The sequence below is a fragment of the Mustela lutreola genome, chromosome 6 (genome assembly GCF_030435805.1).
Source record: "Mustela lutreola isolate mMusLut2 chromosome 6, mMusLut2.pri, whole genome shotgun sequence".
Taxonomy (NCBI): Eukaryota; Metazoa; Chordata; class Mammalia; order Carnivora; family Mustelidae; genus Mustela; species Mustela lutreola.
Window position 1 is genome coordinate 146079541 of NC_081295.1, and position 19828 is coordinate 146099368.

Here is a 19828-nt window from a genome sequence, read left to right on the forward strand (position 1 = left end):
TGCATACACACATGTGTGTATAAAGGATAGTGAATTCCAATACCAGGCTAACAAGTTTGGCTGTTTCTCTGGGTGGTGAGGATTGTATCTGCTTCCGGAGGCTGCCAATACAAAGTATCACAACCTTGCCATGGTGGTGGGGCTTAAAATAATAGGAATGTATGGTGTCACTATTCTGAAAGCTGGAAGACCAGCATGAAGGTTCCAGCAGGATTGGTTACTGTGGGGAGCCCTCTCTCCTAGCTTCTGGTGATGGCGGGCTATTCTCGATGTTTCTTGGCTAGTCGAGGCCTCACTGCTGCCTGTGCCTTCACCTTTACCTGGCGTTCGCCCTGTGTCCCTGGGTCTCCATATGCCTGGCTTTTTCTCACAACACCAGCCATATTGCCTACTCCAATACTACCTCATCTGAACTCACTACAACTGCAAGGAAGGGCCCACTCGAGAGCAGAGGGAGCGGCGTGGGGGGGCGGTCAGGCTCCCTGCTTGGGTTGACCCCCAAGGCAGATCCCCGCCTCATCACCTCCACCCCACCCCACAGAGGTCAAGCCCCAAACATCGTAACAGTAAGAGTGACCATTAGCATCTATGGGGCATTAACTATTTACCAGGTACTGCGCTAAGCACCTAGGAGGAGCACCCCATTGAATCCCTACCATTCCATTTCCAAGTAGGTGCTTACTTGACAAACAATTATTTGACACCAACAGTGCCAGGCACTGCTCCAAGGGCTTTTCAAATATTAACTCATTGCATCCTCCATTGAAAAAGATTTCTGGGCCCAAGATGGAGGCCCTCCTGTCCAAGGTGCCCTGTCAGCAAACTGAAACTTGGCTTAGAGAACACCATGTCCCCATGCTTGGCCAGGAAGGCAGTCTCCCCATCCAGCTTGCCCATCTCCAAATGCCAAAATTTCCCATCCTGAGCAAGGTTGCCCAGTGGCCTCAGCCAATCAGGTATTTTCCATTATTCCCTTCCTCCTTCCTTATTGTTCATCTTCTAAAAGTGCCTTGCCTTCCACCGCATTTGGCAGTACTCCAAAAGGTCATCGTCCAGCTCATGAAGTGTTCGAGAAAGTTTGTTTGTAGAACCTAAATTGTCTTCTTTAATCATTTTGTACTACTTCCTCGCAGCTCCACTGAGGTAAGAGTATGCACCTGTTACAGACGGGGCAACAAGATGGCAAAACTCACCGACGTCTTCAACCCAGCCAGTGACAACATCGGGTCTGCCCCCACCCCCGCCAGCGACCCCTGGAAGCGCTCTTTTGCCTCCATAAGGAGGCAAAACAGCCCCAGCAAACCCAGACTGTTCACCGCTGGAAACATGGGCTGATGTGGTAAGTATAATAGAACATTTTGTGGGCTTGGGGCATGGGAATGAGTCTGCCCATGGAAGAAGTGGAGAAAGTGGGGGCAGGGAGGCATGTGAAGCTTGGGGAAAGGTCTGTCCGTGAGGCTAGCTCTTTCCATCCGTGAAGACCATGAGAAGAGCAGAGACTCTCAAAACCACAAAGATGTCCAAGCACACAGGAGATGATATGCACAGACGGCCAAGTTTCCAGGGAGGTTGGGGAGAGGGAAAAGGGTGCTCACCACGGCCCTCCCGGGTCACTGGGAGAGTCGGGGCTGCTGAGATAGGCAGGAGATGCCCCTGGGAAAAGGGTGAAACAGGGGTGCAAGTGGGGTCTTGCCTCTGTGCTCAGAACCATCCTCCACACAGTATCCTGGGTCATTTTTCTAGAACACCAATCTGATGACATCATCCCCACCTCTCCCACGAAGAACTCTCAATGGCTCCCATCACCTACCAGAAAAACTCTAAACTGGATCAATTTCTCCCTGCTGCCCCCCCCCCATGCCATCCTACATTCTAACCTCCAGCAGCTCTATCCTGCTACCCCACTGTTCCATTCTCCCCTCCAGGGCTGTGTGTGTGTATGTATGTCTGTCTGTCTGTCTGTGACTTTTTTCCCTGTCTCTCTCCATGCTCCCATTCCCACCTTCTGCATTTCCCTCATCCCCTCCACCTCGTTTCTGCCCACGTGTGCTTCAAGTCTCAGACACTTGACACCTGTCTGTGAAGGGCTTCCCTGACTCCCCGCAAACAGACTTAGATCTACCCCCATCTCTCCTGCTGGCACTCTCAGGGCCAAGCCCCATATTTCTTAAATTGTAGTAAAAAATACATATAACATAAAATTAATCATCTCAACCATTTTTATTTCATTTTTATTTTTTTTCAAGATTTTATTTATTTGAGAGAGATCACAAGTAGGCAGAGAGACAGGCAGAAAGAGAGGGAGAAGCAGTTCTCCGCTGAGCAGAGAGCCCGATGCGGGGCTTGATCCCTGAACCCTGAGATCATGACCTGAGCTGAAGGCAAAGGCTCAACCCACTGAGCCACCCAGGTGCCCCTATTTCATTTTTAATAAGAATTGTCTATATTTGCGGCGTACAATGTGGTGATTGGATATACAGAGTGAAATGATGACTACAGTCAAGCTAATTACATAACCAGTCCCTTACTTCGTTACCTTTTCTGTGTGTGTGTGATAAATGCACCCGAAATCTTCTCTCTTAGCAAATATCCAGTATTCAAAACAGTAATAATCATCATCACTCTGTACATTAGAGTTCTAGAGTTATTCATCCTACAACCCAAATTTGTACATTTTGGTCACATCTCCCCATTTCCCACGCCCCCCCCACCATTCCGAGTAAACACAATTCTATTCCCTGCTTCCATGAGTCTGACATTTCCAGATGCCACGTGTAAGTGAGATCATATAGCTTTTTTCTTTATGCGTCTGGCTTCTTTCACAGAGCATAATGTTCTCCAAGTTCACCCGTGTTGTTGCAATTTCCTTTTTTAAGGCTGAAAAATATTCTACTATATATATGCCTATACTCATACCGTGTCTACGTCATCTATTCATCCATCAACGGACACTTGGGTTGCTTCCGTGTCTTGGCTACTGTGAATAACGTTGCAGTGAACGTGGGTTCAAGGTGTTGGTTTCATATCTTTTGGGTATAGACGCAGAAGAGACACTGCTCGGTCATAGGGTAGTTCTATTTTTAGTTTTTTGGAGGAACTTCCAAATTGTTTTCCTTAATGGTCCCACCAACAGTGTGTAAGGATTCCCTTTTTCCCCATGCTCTTGCCAACACTTGTTACCTCATCGTTTTTTGATAACAGCTGTCCTAACAGGTGCGAGATGATACCTCCATATTAATTAATTTTAGTATACAGTTTTACAGTGTCAAACACATCACATTGTTGTGCAAGCCATCTCCAGAACTTTTCACCTTACAAAATAGAAAGTCTGCACCCATTAAACAGCAACTCTCCTGTCCCCTTTGCCCCAGTGCCTGGCAACCACCATTCTACTTTCTGTCTCTGTGAATTTGACTTCTCTAAGTTATCTCCATCCCTCACTTTTTATTGTGTCATGGGTATAGTGTCAGAGTCTATGACTCCATTGTGTGCAGAATATTTTTATTTTAAGCCATCTCAGTCCCTCGGTGAGCCCCTGTCCCTCTGGGGTGACAGAAATTCCAGCACGGTTCTTATCAGGGTCACCTGCTCCAGGGGGTGGGTTGGACAGTGATCAGACCTCCTCCATCACCGGAGCACTGGGGACCCCCTCCACTCACTGCTCAGCTTTGCCTCATGCCCAGAGTCCTCCATTGCCCTAGTCCACATGGACATCCAGGGCCAGTGGCTCCTCTGCCTCGGGGTCTCATTTGGGGAATTCGGGGTGAGCTGGGCCCCCCCCCCAGGCCTCACCTCCCTCCAGGTCTGCAACGCCCACATCTTTGTGATCTTTCCACATTTCCTGGCCTCTCTGTCTCCTGCCCTTTCATCATGCTCAAAACCCTCTCTCATCCCGCCTCTGGCCCTTATAGTCATCTCTCTCTCTCCTCCTGAGGCCCTCAAAGGCCTCCTCTCTCCCGTCCACCCCTGGGACCCAGGCATCCTTTCTTCAAAGAGCTCGGGAGTTTTACAAAAGCCTTTGACTTCGAGCAGCTTCTGTTTTCTGCCCTCGAAATATCCCGAGGCAAGGACAGGCAAAGAGCCAATCTACCTGTTGACCTGAGGGAACATGAAAATAGAGCAAAATACAAAACAATCTCTGAAAGTATCATTTGCCATATTTATATATTTTCCCACTTTTCTCCCTCCTAGACTCATCCTGCCTTCGGAACTAAGTATTACCTTCTTTTTGTATCTCTACCATGTCTACAACCACGGTAGCCTCTCAGTACACGTGGTGAATGTAGATGAACGGATGCATGCCTTACATGAACTCGGGATTTTTTAGCCCCAAACTTCTCTGCCCGTGGTAGGCACACAGGTGCACCAAAGACCTAATCTTGGGCTCAGGCAGGGGGTATATAAGTGTAATCCACTACCTACAATATTTATTTCATCCTTGGGTTTCCCCCACCTAAAAATGGACATGCAATTTGAGGTTTTAAAATATAAGAAAAATATACCTTATTTCAAAACCATGATGTGTTGGGGGGAGGGCGAGGGCAGAGAACCAATAGGATGTCTCCCTGGGTGAGGCAGCCTGAATTCACCACCCCCGCAGGACAGCTCAGAACTGGTTCTCCCCCACCTGGTACTAACCCCTTTCTGGGAACCTACCAGGTTCTTCCGAGGGTGCCATGCTCAGGGAAGAGAGTATCAAGAGGGAGAGGGAGAATGAATGAATAGGTAAGGGATTTCTCGTTGAAACCGGAGCAAACGTGGACACACAAGGACACCAGGCTCCTCCTCAGCAGCTGCAACCCTGGTGTCGGCCATGCCCACCAACAGTTGGGAGCCTGGGAACTCACGGTCTTCTGGAACCTTGGCCGGCTCTGACGTAAAGGAAGCTACACGGTGCTGCCAGTCTCGAGAAAAATCTCAGTTCCGGCAGGGATGCAGCGTCCAGACGGGCTCTCTGGTCCGGCCATCTGGAATGGCCAGCTCTATGAACTGACCCCTGTTCATCCTCTCTTATTCACTTCAAAGGATGCCCCATGAGGGAAAGAGACAAAAGGCCGTCAAGGGGACTTGGGGGAAGGGAGGAAACTGGCTAAATAATTAGCCCTCCAACCTTCAAAGTACTCTATAATCATTAATTAATCCACCCAACTGGGATCTGTGGGCAGATGGACGCTCCCACCCACCCTGACACACCCGTTGCTAAATGGGGCCTCGGGGCTGAGCCAGCGCGGGCAGGAGGGGTTGGTGCACCAGATCGGGGAGAGATGGAGACCACGGCACTTTGGGTTCAAGATCCGCTGCTACGAAAAATCTTTGGGTAACCTGAGACAAGGTGGCAAAAATCGACCAAGAGGCTTTTGAGGAAGAATTCACCTCAGGGCTTGGGCAAATAGGACCTGAGGGCCAGAGGCCAAGAGTCAAGAAGGTAATGGCCCTGATTCTGCAAGGAGGCTGCCCCCTGAGGATTGCATCTGAGTCCCTGCCTCACATATCCCCCAGGAAGCAGGCTCCTCAAACCATAAGGACCCCTGCCAGGACACACACCCCCCCCCAGCAGCCTTAACAGCCATTGGCACCACCTTCAGCAGAGCCCCTGAAGACAGCCAGGAAATATGTCCTGGACCGACCTGTGCCCTCCAACAACAGGGCTCCACCAGACCCGCCCCACCCCTCCGCTGTGGATCCCACCGCAGGTGAACTTGGCTGTCTGGGGGCAACGTTCATTGTTCTGTCCACTTTTTCAGCAGGTCGCCCATCTGTCCCTGGGCAGTCCTTGCGGTATGACCAACTAAAATAAGATTGTGGGTTCATATTTCTCCCACACAGATGAGCTCCCACCCTCGAAATCTTTATTTCCTACTGATGCTTACAAGGGAAATGAATGGTGTGCTCGAGATGACACGAGGGAGAGAAACTGCTGATTTCCCAAGAGTCACAAGATGTTGTTCATCCCAGCAATTCTCAGGAATGCCTGGGCCTGGGGCTCGCATTCCCCAAACTCATTTTGAAGTCGTTCGGATTCCGAGATAACGAGTCTTGCTAACGAAACTTACAAGAGACTGATAGGCAACATCAGAACGAATTATTCTTACGATTACTGTTACTGCTGAGTACTTCCTGCGGGTCAGGCATTGGGCAGAGCGCTTTTCTGTGTGGCGTAGTATTTCCCTTATTCCTCACACTAACCCTAAGAGACAGAGATTCTTCTCATCTCCGGTTTTCACAAGTGGATACAGAACCATCTGAGTACAGGAACTTGTTCCAGGTCTTTACATCTTGTCAATGGAAGAGCTGGTTTTCCAATTCACAAAGGACTCCTGTGTTCCTGTTCTGACCACTCCTCTCTGTTGCCAAGACAAGCATCAAGTGCCAAGCAAGGAGAAATCGGTGCCACCTTGTTTGCTCTCCTGCAGGCAGGCTTTGGTGGAGAGGTTGATTTCCAGAAAGTTCCTCCTGGTCAGTGAAATCAGAACACGGGAAGCACAGTGATTTAAGAAAGTCAAGGCCTCTCTCTGTTGCTACGGTCTTCTCTCCAGGCCACTCCAACAGAGCACGACCTTCTCCAGGCTCAGGGGGTCCGAGGCAGGCTCCCTTTTCTATCTGTCCCCTGCAGGTTGCCACCTGTTTCTGAGGAACCCATCTCCAACGCGGCCATGTGCAGGCTTTCACCCTGTGATTTGCTGCTCCTCTTTGAGGAGTCCTCACACAACTGTGGTTCCCAAAACAATCTTTGCCAAAAATGAGGGAAATACTGTAGGATTCTATTACAATTCCATTGCACAGGGGTACCTAGAACAGGCAAATTCATAGAGACGGTAAATAGAATAGTGGTCGCCAGGGGCTGGGAGTTGGGGGAAGAGAAGTCATTGTTTAATGAGTACAGGGTTTCAGCTTTGCCAGATAAAAAAGTTCTGGAAATAGGTAGTGCTTCTGGTTGTACAACGTTGTCAGTGTACTTAATGCCACTGAACTATATACTTTGAAAAATGGCTAGGATAGTAAATTTTACCTTACGGATCTTTTTTCTCAATGAAAACATCTTTTTCTTAAATGGGAAGGAGGCTGCTTTGTCCAGCACACCCTCTGAAAAGAGTCTCCCCCAAACTGAGTGATTGGTTCCCCTCCACTCCCGAGGAGGTGCTTCCTGATTTCCAAGGGATAGAAAGATGGGACCAGGCAGGACAAGGAACAGAGAGAAGTGGGGGCTCTCGTGGGGCTCCCAGAGCTCCACCCCCACCCCCAACTCTACAAGACTGGCTTGTACCTCGTCCCTGTTCCCAGGGCCACAAGACTCCATTCCAGGGCTCAGCCATCTAGCCGAGGAGCCACTTTCTTGGAAGCTGTCAGGGTATGGCTCTTGGCCACTTTATGGTTCCAGAAATATCTGCAACCTTGTTTCGGGTACAAGAAAACTCAATGTTCCTGGCCCTAAATCTGCAAAGAGGCTGCTTTTTCAGGGTTCTTGGGGGGGATTCAGGGGTGCATGAAATAAGCCTTACATCTATTTAAGAAACAACAACACTCCATTTTTCAAGAGCCTACGCCTTTCCTCAAGGCACATACACTGACCATGGGCCAGGGCGCCAGGACAAAGGTCACGCCACCTATCCCAGCCCAGGAAAGATAGCAGCCACCTTCCCAATCCCTCCCAAAGCCAGGTAGCCGCGTGCAATGACCCGACCTGCAATCTGCTGACTCTCACCCTCCTCCGAGACTTGGAGGACCTCAGCTTCCCCTCCTGCAGCAGCTCTCACACAGCCCCTTCCTCCCTCCCCGCACCGGCACCCCACCCCATGCACCTTCCACCCCGGTGGGCTCACAGGTGCACAAGGACTGTGGCAGGTGGCCCTGTGACTTGGAGACACAAGCAACCCGCAGGGCCTCAAGAGGCCTGCTTGGAAAGTTCGGTGTTAGTGCCAGGCATGCTGGAGATGTCCCCACACTGGCAGGAAGGAGGCCTTGACCTCAGAAGCCTGCCCAGGACAGCATGTTCAAAGCCCGCCTAATCGTTGCCTCCGACAGGCGCTCCCCTGCCCAGCGGCGGCGGCGGGCCCCTCCGTCTCAGGTCTCCCGCCGCCCGCTGTCTAGGGCTTCAGAGAGTGTTGGTTTTATGACTGGAGCTGTCGGCTGGAGAGACACATTTTAAAATTCATGACCTTTCCCATCAGGGTTCAGAAACGGATCAGACTCCAAGATGAAAGCTCAGTTGATTCTTTCACCGGTCCTGCCCCCCTGCACCCCCCCTTTCCGCCACTTCCTCCCCGAGCTTTCCTTCCCCCATTGTCCTCTAGGATCTTTTGCATTCGTCCCAGTTTTAATCCCCCCACCTCATAAACCAAAGCAAAATGAAAATTCTCCTGTTTCCAAATGGAGCGTGTATTCCGTACCAGACTATCAAAGGTATCTCCCTTTGTCAGGTAGGGAAAGGCCACCGAAGGGGCTGCTGGGCAGCAGAGATAGAGCTCAGGTTGGAACGGAGAGGGGGTCAGGAGGCAGGGGCTGTGGCCGGTGCATGTTTCCAGGCAAGGCCCTGGCTGGGGTGGGGGGCATCCACCTGAGGCTGGGGGAGGTGGAAACACCACTGGGGCCCAGCAGACAGGCTGGCAGCCACCCTTCACCGCAGACCCTGCCAAGGAAAATTAAAGAGCAATGTGTTTGCTTCCTGACACGAGTATAAACAACAACAGAGATCCTCTGGGCGGAATTCTTGCCTTGCGATTTCAGGCGGCTGGCTGTCCTCAGCTGCCCCTTCCCCGCCGTGTCTCCCTTCTCTGTCCCTTCCCGAGGCCGTCTGGGGAAGGCATTGCCCAGTATCCTAATTTATCCCGGGAAACAGGAAACATAAATCTCCTCCCAGACGCGGTGGCCGCACAGGAGGCGCGCAGACTTTACTGCAGCTGCAAGAGGCGAACAGGAGAGAAGCAGAACCTGCCGTCGGCAGGAGGGTCGGCCCCGTGATGGAACTGACATATCTGAGCCGAAGCAAGAGACAGTGTGTCCGCTGCTGGGGAGGAACAATAGGGAACACGTAGCCAGAACTTAGCTGCACCGGGCACGTTCTGAGCTCTTGACATCAAGTAGCTCATTTATGCCTCATATCAACCTCAGGAGGCAGACCTTATCAGCGCCATGTGATAGCTAATGCCATACACCAACTCAGCTAGGTCACAGTACCCTTGGTCAAATACCACTCTAGCTGGTATTGGGGTCAAACACCACTCTACGAAGGTACGTTTTAGATGAGATTAGCACTTAAATCAGTAGACGATAGGTAGAGCAAATGACGCTTTAAATGTGGGTGGGCCTCATCTAATCAGTTGAAGGTCTGAAGAGATAAAAGACTGAGGTCCCCTAAGGTAAAGGGCTTTCTGCCTCCAGACTGTCTTCAAATTCCATCTGCAACATTAGCTTTTCCCTGCATCTCCAACTTGTTGGCCAGCCCTGTCGACTTCAGAGTTGTCAGCCTCTACAATTGCTTGAGCCAATTCCTTAAAATAAATCTCTCTATTCACATACATACAGATAGGATTAAGTGTGTTTATTTACGTATGTACAGATAGGATTATGTGTGTTTGTGTGTGTGTATGTATGTATGTACACATACATGCACATGCTATCTGTTCTGTTTCTCTGAAGAACCCTAATACACTCTACTTTGCAGATAAGGAAACGGAGGCACAGAGAATTTTATTCCCTTGCCCAAGTCCTCAAAGCCAGTAAGTGCAACAGGCAGGATAGGAATGTATGCAACCTGAATTCAGAATCTGCTCACTTACCCAGACGCTCACACGCAGGAAGTCATAACCCGTCATCAGTGAGCAGCTCTATCTCTGCTGCCCAGCAGCCCCTTCGGTGGCCTTTCCCTACCTGACAAAGTGTCATGGAAAATGTATTCAGGTAAACTTTAGCTGGAACAGCAGACATGGAAGGAACAGACTTTGAAATCAATGAGATTTGGTTTCAACCTCGGCTTCCATTTGATGCCCGTGACTTTTGAGTGTGTGATTTAAATCTCTCCGGGCCTCCCTTCTCCTAATCTGTAAAGTACCATAAAAACTTCACAAGGTTATTGGGGGATTAAATGGGATAATTTTGTGTGCAAATAGTTATTTCCCAGTGTGCGAGGAAAATCATGTTCTAAGCCCTCATCAACTTGACTTACCAGAGTCTTCTGTAATTTCCTCCCAAAGTTTTTTCAGTTCGTCAAAGCCACTGACCTGTGTCAAGGGCAGGGTTCCCACCGGTGGAGATCACTCCCACCTTGAGTTACTACCTCCTGCAGGGACAGGCTGGGTTTCAGAGCAGGGCCCGCTGTCCCAGACCCTCATTGGCATTCCTTCTTTGGGCTTCCCCTGGGCCAGCTAAACCTGCCAGGCTTCTCTTCCTCGTGGGGATGGGACTGCTCACCTGGGGTCCTCCCCTCACCGTCCCCATCCCTAGGCACCCATCTACTACCTCTGTCTCCAGAGGCTCAAAGCCTGATAGGGGGTGAACAGGGCTCCTGGGTTTCTCTCTCCAAGGAAATAAGCAGGTACCTTCTCCCCCAGGAAGAGGAGCACAAGCAAAAGGACATTCGGGAACAAGATCCTTTGCCAGTAACAACTCTGTGGCGGGCCAAAAAAACAGGGAACCCAATCTGGGTTGTTTATGTCTTCTTTGTTGTTTTCTTTGTTGCTTCTGTTCTAGGCTGGATATGCTCCATGTGCTGGGAACCCCAGCAAAGTGTCTGACCTGCATCTTCTCATGTGAATCTCCCACCTCCTCTCTTGTGCTGTCATCATCGTCTCCACAATATGAAGGAGAAAGCTCAGATCCAAAGAATCCAAGCAGCATACCACTGCCTGATGAAGAGGGAAGAGCCAGGATTCACCCTTATGCCCGTCTGACTCCAGAACCCTCACCCTTAACCGCCTTTATCACGGGAGTGTTTACCTATTTCCAACAAACTTTAGTTTTTGTTTCTGGAAGGTGAGAGACATTCCATCCCAGCTCTGTCTCTAAGAAGGCAAATGGCTTTGAGCCAGTCACTGAATCAAAGGAGAGACATGGAGCAGAGTAATGGTGTCCCGACTCCCCAAACACTCACAGCTCTTAGAATGAGTAGCCAAAGAGCCTGAACTAATACATTTATACCACCTCCTTCTCAACGAGTACTTGGTGTTAGAGAAAGTTCTTAGAAATCGAAATAAACAAGGATATTAGGGATAAACTCTCTATCAGAGTCACAAACTGTATTGCAAAACTTAATGTGCTCATCTTTCTCCTTTGAATGGGAACATCTCGATCTAGGATATATGATCATTATATTGCTGGGAGGGGAGCTAATACAGATAGGCCGAACACATTTCCAGTCCCAAGACTTTTCTCTGAAGCCACAGGCTTGATAATGAGCATATTAAGTCCGCCCATCTCCGCCCCGCACCTTCACCCAATGAGCAACACAGAAAAACACTGGTCTTTTCTATTCCAAAATAAAACTGGGGGTCTCTCTTTTTAAAATGCTAAAAACAAAAATGAAATAAAATAAAATGCTGAAAATAATCATAGAGATAAATATAACCAGAAACAGTTGTAGAGAAGGGGGAAAGAGAATGAGGGAGAAATCTGATAGACGCTCTATCTCTTTGTACTGGTCCTCTCTTCTTTGGCTTAATCCACCTCTTTTGTGACTATAGAACCGGAGCCCATGGCGGATGAAGTCTTAGCCCCATGCATGGTGAAGTCACTTCCCAAAATAAACAGGGAATTCAGGACACGCTGGCGAGGCCATTGAAATCAATTCAGCTCAACATGTGCACTGCTCCCTCTTATTTCCTACACCTTGGCCTTGGACATCCTTACCATAAGAAGTCTATCATTTTGATGAGGCACGCCAGGCCAGCAGTCAGAAGAGGGTCCTTGTCTCACTCCAATGCACACACTCCAGAAATCTCTTGTCGATTTCCTGTTTCATTTTTCACCATTTTAATTCCTGTGTGTATTTGTTTATGTATGGCAAACGCATAACCCAAGTGTTCTCCCCGAGGCAATCAAGTCGCAAAAGAGTGAACCTTCACTTGTTCTTCCTGCAAATCTTTACCAAGCGCCCACTATGTCAGCAGGTGTCTACACAGACACAAAAAGACGGGGCCACCACCCTAAGAAACCACCTGTAAGAATCAACTCGGGGACCACCTCCTCCAGGATGCCTTCCCCAAGACCCGGGTCAGGATGAGAAGCACCGCCTCTGGGTCCCATGACCTTAGATCCTTCTGCACCCACGACCTGCCCCTCCCGGGTGTAACCGCCGGCTTCGTGAGGCTCCAGCTAGAGTCAGGCAGGTTTAAAAAAGCCTGCATCTCACAGCACTCTTGGACAAAGAATTGTAATAATGATGACGAGAATGAAGATGTGAATGATGATACAGCAGGGGAAAAAAAGGAATGCCTTTCTCAGGAAGGATTGCTTTCCTCGCTCCGTCTGCCCCACGTCTCTGCATGCGTCGCCCTGCGCACTTCTCGGGGCACGGCGCGTGTCTGAGAGGATGACAGCATGATGTCAATTTCTTGCGGGGTGCTCCCCGCTCTGATTTGCGCCGTCCTACCTAATAGACTTCAGCTGTATGGAAATGAAAAATGGATAGGAAGTAGATCTTGCTGCTAAAACATATGTGTCAGAAAATCATTATGGGTATTAAATTACGGCAATAAAATGAACCAGAACTAATTTTGCAAATTAAGATCCAATAAATTTTTTTCATAGCCACACCTTTTCTTTAAAAAAAAAAAAAGTAAGAAAATAAGATTCAGCCTAACGGTATTAAAATGGAACGTAAAGGCTTTTGGGGGTGGAGTGGGGTGCGGGTATGGACAGAAGCAGAAATTTCCATATGACAAACACATTAGCGTTTCGGAGGGCGGCCCGGGAAGGCTGTTCCTCCCCCGTTGGAAGAACACTGCCCCTGTGCCAAACACTATAATGATCAGTTTTTTAAGCTGACATACCTATGTATTTTACATGTAAAATTTATGTATACACATCCCCCTTCCTCTCTTCTGCTCCCCACCCCACCTCCCTTCTCCCTAGACAAGGTTCTGCTGACGCCAGAAACTAGTAAATTTCTAAATTTCTGACAACTGCTTATTTTTAGAAGAGACTATTGCTGTCGGTCAAATTAACACGGAAGCTATAAACAAACCTTTAGAGCTTCGCCTGTTCTGGAGAATAACAGGATGTCTCCCTACACCCTCCAGTGCTTGGAGGAGCCCGTAATTAGCTCATTGTCCGTGAATAGGTACAAAGGAGACGGTGCCCGACATGGGAGATCCTGGGGCAGATGTTAATTAATTAAGTGAGTAAGTTCTACCATCTCCTGGGAACCCAGGTGCGCAGCCACTCCTCGTTCCAAAAGGGACAGCGAGGAAGAGGAGGCCCGGCCAGTGCTCACAGAGTGGGTCCTCCAAGAAGAGGGAAAAACAGGGTTCCCTTCCCTGCTGTTGCTTTCCTCCTGGCTCCGGCTCTGGCAGAACTTCGCCCAGCCGTTCTGCTACACCCAGCGAACCAAACTATTTATAGCCACACAATCATTATAAATAAAGCTGTTTATAACACCGAACCTTGGCCCCGGCATGACTTAAAACTGTAGACTGGCAGTTGTGAATTACTCTGTTACAGGCACAAGTGTGACTACTGACGGATACTTCCTCAAATTGTGACAAATAATGACAAGTTTGTTTGACAAACATCCCACTGACATTCATCTGATTTTGAATAAGTGGTGCTGCTTTTTAATTTGGTCCCTGAGGTCTGGGATCTCAGGGACTTTCTTTATTCTTTTTCTCTCTCCCCTCCTGCCCCTCCCCCACCACAAGACTCCGTCCTGTGTATAGCTGCTTCTCCCCACCCCCTGATCACTGGGAGGGATTTGGGGCTGCTTAGGGGGAAGCTTATTAAGTCCGCAGTTTCTCTCATGGGACAGTTCTGCTGTTGGGGCTTTGCGAGGGCTTGGGGAGTTTTGTTAATAACACAACAGTGATGGGGGGGGGGGCGTGTGGAAATGTGGGCCAGTCCTCTGGTGCTGGATAAAGGCAGAAGGAGGGACCCCAAGGGAGTCTTGGTACTGGGGGGAGCTGTCACCTAGAAATGCTGGGGGTTGGCTGCACATGAACCAGTGAAAGACAAGAGTCGGGACAGAGGGACTTACCTCACCAGGCACCTGATCTGAGAGATCTTGACTGGTCCTATTTTGGGTCCCCAAGCTGGGGTTCTCTCTTTGGGTGAGCTGTTATAAATGTATGTCGGGGGATTTCAGAATGCCAGCGGACCTTTGGCATGTAATTCACCCTTTTACTGGGAGAAGAGTTGAGTCAAAGTCTCCCACTACGGTTAGAGCAAAGCTAGACTAGAACTCAGCTCCCTGGGCTCCGGCGGGGGTTTCTCCTACCATCCTTGAATTGATTCATGCACGCAAAGCATGTGGAACTGTTCCTGCCCCCCGGCAACCATTCCCTGACTGCTAATTATTACGGGAGTGGTGATTTTCATACAGTACTTTCCACGGCTAGTCTGAATTCCCTCTTTGAAAGGCTGCCTTCCAGGGCTCCCCACTTCCATGGTCTGTCTTCTCTGTCTGATTTACTTTTTTTTTTTTTTTTTTTTTTTTAGATGTACTTGTTTATTTGAGAGAGAGCAGGGGGGAGGGGCAGCGGGAGAGGGAGAGACTCTCCAGCAGATACCCCGTTGATCACGGAGTAGATGCGGACCTCGATCCCACGACCTTGAGATCATGATCTAAGCTGAAACCAAGAGACGGACACTCAACCAGCTGTGTCACCCAGGCTCCTGTGATTTAATGCTTATTTATAGGAAGTGCCCAATCTCGCCTCCCAGGCCCACTTTTTCCAATTTATCTTAAAAAGGGCTTTCAGAGCTATGTCTTTAATGTCATGACACAGTTACCCGTCCCCTCCCTCATCTCCCTGGCCAGGCCAGAAGCACAGTGACAAGGGTCACTCTCAGACCTTATAAGGACAGGGCCCACCCCTGAGAGTGAGCCCCTTCTTGCCTGTGCATCCTACCTGCTTCTCAGCTGCTTTGCCTTAGTCCCGACCCTACTCCCTCCTCCCCCAGAATAAAAACCCACCAGTAGTTCCGTATTTCCCCGAGTCACCACAGGCTTCTCCCCTGGAGGACAAGGTCTCCACCTCCTTCTCCAGTTCCAATCTATTCTTCTTCACAAAGCAGACTCTCTACTCTTCCCTGAATATGCCCCCTGAGAGAGTCTCCTGTTTGCTTTGACATGGATGCCCTCCCTCTGCATTATAAAACCCACACACACATCTTGCAAGAGTCCTGGCAAATGCCCAAGGAAGCCTGTACTGCCTGATGGGGCAGCTGCAACCCTCTTTCCCAGTTTCCCAGGAATCCCAGTGACCTTTCCATGTGTGTCCCCGTCTGCTCCTGTCCCGTCTTCATCCCGCGTTAAGGTTACTGTGAAAGTGTTTATGTTTCATCTTCTTCTCCAGTAGTTAGGAGCACCTCTTTCTTAAAGCCTCTTGGTATCTGGCATAATGTAGATCCCGAAAAGGCAAAACGTCTCAAAACTCGGCTTACTGAAAGGGCACGCAGAAATAAAAACAAAAACAAAAAAAAACCAGTATCAACTGGTGTACATCCACTAAGATGTATAAATCAGTAGCAAACCCTATCCTGGGGTCATGTGGCTGACACTAGCCCAGGCTTCTGCCACTCTGGAAGGTTCCATGAGGGATGCCCACCTTCGCCCTGACCCGCAGCGGCGCATACTTGAAAGAACTGAAAATGAGAGGGAGTAGATAACTGGCCAGACTGAGGCAGTGAAAGATGCTGAAGGACAAAGAGGCAAGTATCTCATTAACCCATCAGTCAGTGGGGCCCTCAAACGTTTATTTCGAGCCTGCAATGCTCCTGATACAGAACCACCCTTCAAGGATACACGTGTTCCCTGCCTAGGGGCACTCACCATTGCCACACTTGCTATCTGTCTCCACACCCTTCCAGCTTTCATGATACTAAGCCCCTTGGAGCTCCTGGTCTCTTGTTGACCCCTCAGTTCTGATGTTTCTGATGAGAGAATTTGAAGCTCTGTCGGGCCTCTCCCACGGAGCTCTGCTCTCCTAGCCTGCCAGGCCCCGGGGCTGCTCCAGACCCCCGTGCTACCCCGTGGACACCGGACAGGAGTCACCCATCAGAACCAACCCGTTCCCCGGAGGAGGAGCGGGGGACAAAGCATCAGCTGACCAGCTGACAGCTAAAAAGGAAAATCACAAACTGAGCACTCCTACAAGAGCCCTTTCTTCCTCCAAAGCCACACGGGAAGGAAGGCGCCAGGCTGGAGAGGCGCTGGGGGTCCCTTTGTGTGCTTCCGTATTAACACAGTCACACTTTGCCATGCAGATGTCACTTCCAATAAACACCAGGGCTTTCCCGGGCCTGGACTCTAATTGAAAGAATTGTTACTGTTGGTGAATGGCTGGGGAATTAATTAATGCAAAGCCAACCACTCCATAAATGGCTGCTTTGTGAGCGGTCTCCGAGTCCCGGGGACCTCGATTCCTGTGGTCAGCGCGGCCCCAGGTCTCCGTGTCGGCCAGGGATATTTGCTATCACCGTCTGCCCCTTTCTAAAACCACCAGGGGACAGGGGAACAGAGCCTCATCTGGAGCCTGGTGGGCACAGCCAAACATCCTCTGACTTCTCTGCAGCTGAGCATGTAGTGTGGAAAAACTGTCCCCTCCCCAGGTTCTGGATTTTTCATGCACCACCTTCCTTTTTGAAGAAAGGCTTTGCTTGCAAGTTAAAGATGGCAACAGGAGTGCGAACAGATAAAAAGTCTCTTCTCAACCCTCTGCACTCCTAAACTGGTTCCTTCAGCTTTACCCAGGTGCAAGAACACACACACACACTCTCTCTCTCTCTCTCTCTCTCATGCCCACCAATGCCGCACACGCACAGTTTTTCTGACAGGAATGACTGTCTCCACCTCATTTAAAAGTCAGCTCCAATGAACCTTTTGGGTAACCTGCTTCCCAGGAATAGAGGATCCAGGAGGAAAAGAGCTGATCAGTAAACGTGCCAAGCCCTCTCTGCCTGATACACACACACCTCACTGAACCCACAGGCTGGGTGCTTTCATTCTTTCCCCAACTTCTGTATACGGGGCATGTCCAGACCCCACTTTTGTTTTTGCTTTGGTGGTAGCTTTGCAGTCTCCTCAAGCTAAACGGCCAGTCCTGAAATCCCCCTTCAAGCTTTAAAAGAAGAAGAAGAAGAAGAAGAAGAAGAAGAAGAAGAAGAAGAAGAAGAAGAAGAAAGAAAGGTACCATGATGCTAACAATGGTGGAATTAAGGACAGATTTTGTTTTCCTTTATGCATTGTGGGGATATCCAGATATTCTACAGTGAAGGTTTTATATTCAAGAAAAAAAACTGCCTGATATTAAAAAAAAAAAAAAGAAAGAAAGAAAATTATTTTAGGTTTATAACATCCCTCAAGATCCTGAGGTTTGCTTTGGCAGCTTTATCTGATTTTTGCAGAAGGGGTGTTCTGGTCTTGAAAATTAGCCTGGGTCATAAAACAAGGAGGCTATGACATTCCCTGAAATTGGATCTTAAACCACTGGTTTCTGTCTGAACTTCGTGAAAAAGTAGTCAGTAAAGGAGAATTTATCTTTGAAAGCTCCATCCTCTCCTTTCTGTATTCTTATCCCTCATCCCATGCCCTTACCACTCTTACAGTTCCCATCACTTTCCCTGTTTTGTTTTGTGTTTTTTTTTCTCCATACTATTCTTTTTTTTTCTCCATACTATTCTTTTTTTTTTCTCCTTACTATTCTTTTCTTTTTTTTTTTTTTTTTCCCTCCTTACTATTCTTAAAACACTTCAAGGTTGGGGCTTGGTGTCAGTCATTTACACTATAGTATGAATTAGAATAATCAGGATTTATTTAGCTACATTGTAAGTGTATGTTTGCGTTTTAATTCTCAACTCAACTGTATAATGAAAGGTATGGGCTGATGAAAGCAGTCCTCACCTCTGCATTTCTGAAACCAGACACCTAGCTTCCTGGCTCTTTTGTTTGTGGGAAAGGCAGGCCCCTGACTGCAATAAATGTTTCCATATTAGCTACAGAATATCAGCATTTAATGTCTCTGCCCCTTTAGAAACAGCACACACTGGAAAGCCTACTAAATGTGGGAATGGTTGAAATAATGTTCAGTCTGTGAAAATATTCACAGATCCAGGTCTTTTCAAAGACAGTATTCTGTATTCTTACTTATAAAATCATATTTGCTTCCCAAAGATATTGAGTACATATACCGAGTGCCTAATAAATAAAAATGAGTAATGATTTCGAGTGCTGGATTTTGGACACAGAAGGGGAAACTGTATCCTAGAGCATTTAAATAACCACTCAAGGTCGTTCACTGGTCAAGGTAGGGCTTGGCCAAGAGAAGGGGGTTTCTGGTTCCTGGGTTCGTGTTTCAACACATCATCTCTCAAAGCACCTAATTCAAGTCCCAGACAAATCTGACAGCCTCACGTTGATGCTGACGGGAAGGTTCAGAGTTACCCTCCTCATTCTCTCTCCTTTTCTTTGGGGCAATCCTTGGCAAGTAGGCTATGAAATGAGGTTGAGTGAGCAAACACCATGTGGCTGACCCTGCTAAGCTTTGCCAACTTATTAGACCATACTCTGCCGCTAAATGGGCAAAAATGCAGAAGGAAGAAAAACTTAGAATGAAACAATCGCTTGTCTTTGCTCCTATTTCCCTCATTCTGACCCACGTCACAGCGTGGTCAGTCCCTGGTTATCCACACATTTCATGGGACCGAGAGAAGGGGGGGGCAGGGGGGATGGCACTGCCAAGAAGCTTCTCCAGGGCTCAGCCCTTAGGAAGAGTTTCCCAGTGGAAATCCACCTCCAGCCAAAAGGCTGAATTCATGATAGCCTTGTATTTCTTATAGAGGGATGTTTGATACTCTGTCCCCAAGGTTAGATCTGGGGTCACCTTCCACCAAACCCCATGGGGACCAAATCTAGGTGCCCTAGTCATCGTGTATCCTGTATATTTGCCACATTACCCTGTCTGCTGTCACCTAAAGCCCACATCAGATCTTGACCTTGACTTGCCAATGTGTGTTACCTAAAGAACCTTAGTACCTGCCATTTATAGATTTGTTCACTTATTCAGCTAAAATATGGTAAGTGGTTACTGTATACCAGGCACTGGGCCAGGCTCCTGCTATATAAAGAAACCAGACACACAGCTCTTGCTCTTGACAAGCGGATGTGAGAATCAGAAAGGGACAAATGACAGAGAGCCAAGTTAATTTATACCCAGATCGACAAACGCCTCTTTACTCTTGAAGACTCTGATCAGACATCACCCTCTTCAAAAGGCTTCCTGCCCATCTGCAAGCAGGGCGTGCTTCCTCTCCTATGCCCTGCTAATAGGCGGGTTGTTACTCGACTGCAGAATTTTTCATATTGTTAAAGTTATTTCTATGCACCTCTGCTCGATTTTTGAGACTGTGTGTGAAAAGGTAGGAGGATGGAGAGAGGAAAGGCAGAAACTGCTATTTCACATCTCCAGACACCCACAGTATCTGGGACTTTTCAAATAGTTGGATGGATGGATGGACGGATGGACGGATGGACGGATGGGCGATGTCCAAACTCTCTTGTCCCCTTCATAGATTTCCTTGACCCAAATACGTGTCCACATGAGAAATAAACTTTCCTCACAGCTCCTTAATATATAGAGCATGATTATTTCAGGTTCATCATGCAAACTTCCAGAATCTGGAG

General features: G+C 48.5%; 2 long non-coding RNA genes across 2 annotated transcripts; one reads left to right on the forward strand and one right to left on the reverse strand.

The window, feature by feature from the left end:
• The first annotated feature begins 1044 nt into the window (after positions 1 to 1044).
• On the forward strand, positions 1045 to 11143 carry LOC131834763 (uncharacterized). Its single transcript, XR_009354932.1, has 2 exons — positions 1045 to 1339; positions 10687 to 11143. It is a non-coding gene; the product is annotated as an uncharacterized LOC131834763 (long non-coding RNA).
• A 224-nt stretch (positions 11144 to 11367) lies between these two features.
• Positions 11368 to 15842, reverse strand: LOC131834764 (uncharacterized). Its single transcript, XR_009354933.1, has 3 exons — positions 15756 to 15842; positions 15413 to 15590; positions 11368 to 12597 (listed from the first exon to the last, which is right to left on the reverse strand). It is a non-coding gene; the product is annotated as an uncharacterized LOC131834764 (long non-coding RNA).
• Positions 15843 to 19828: the final 3986 nt, after the last annotated feature.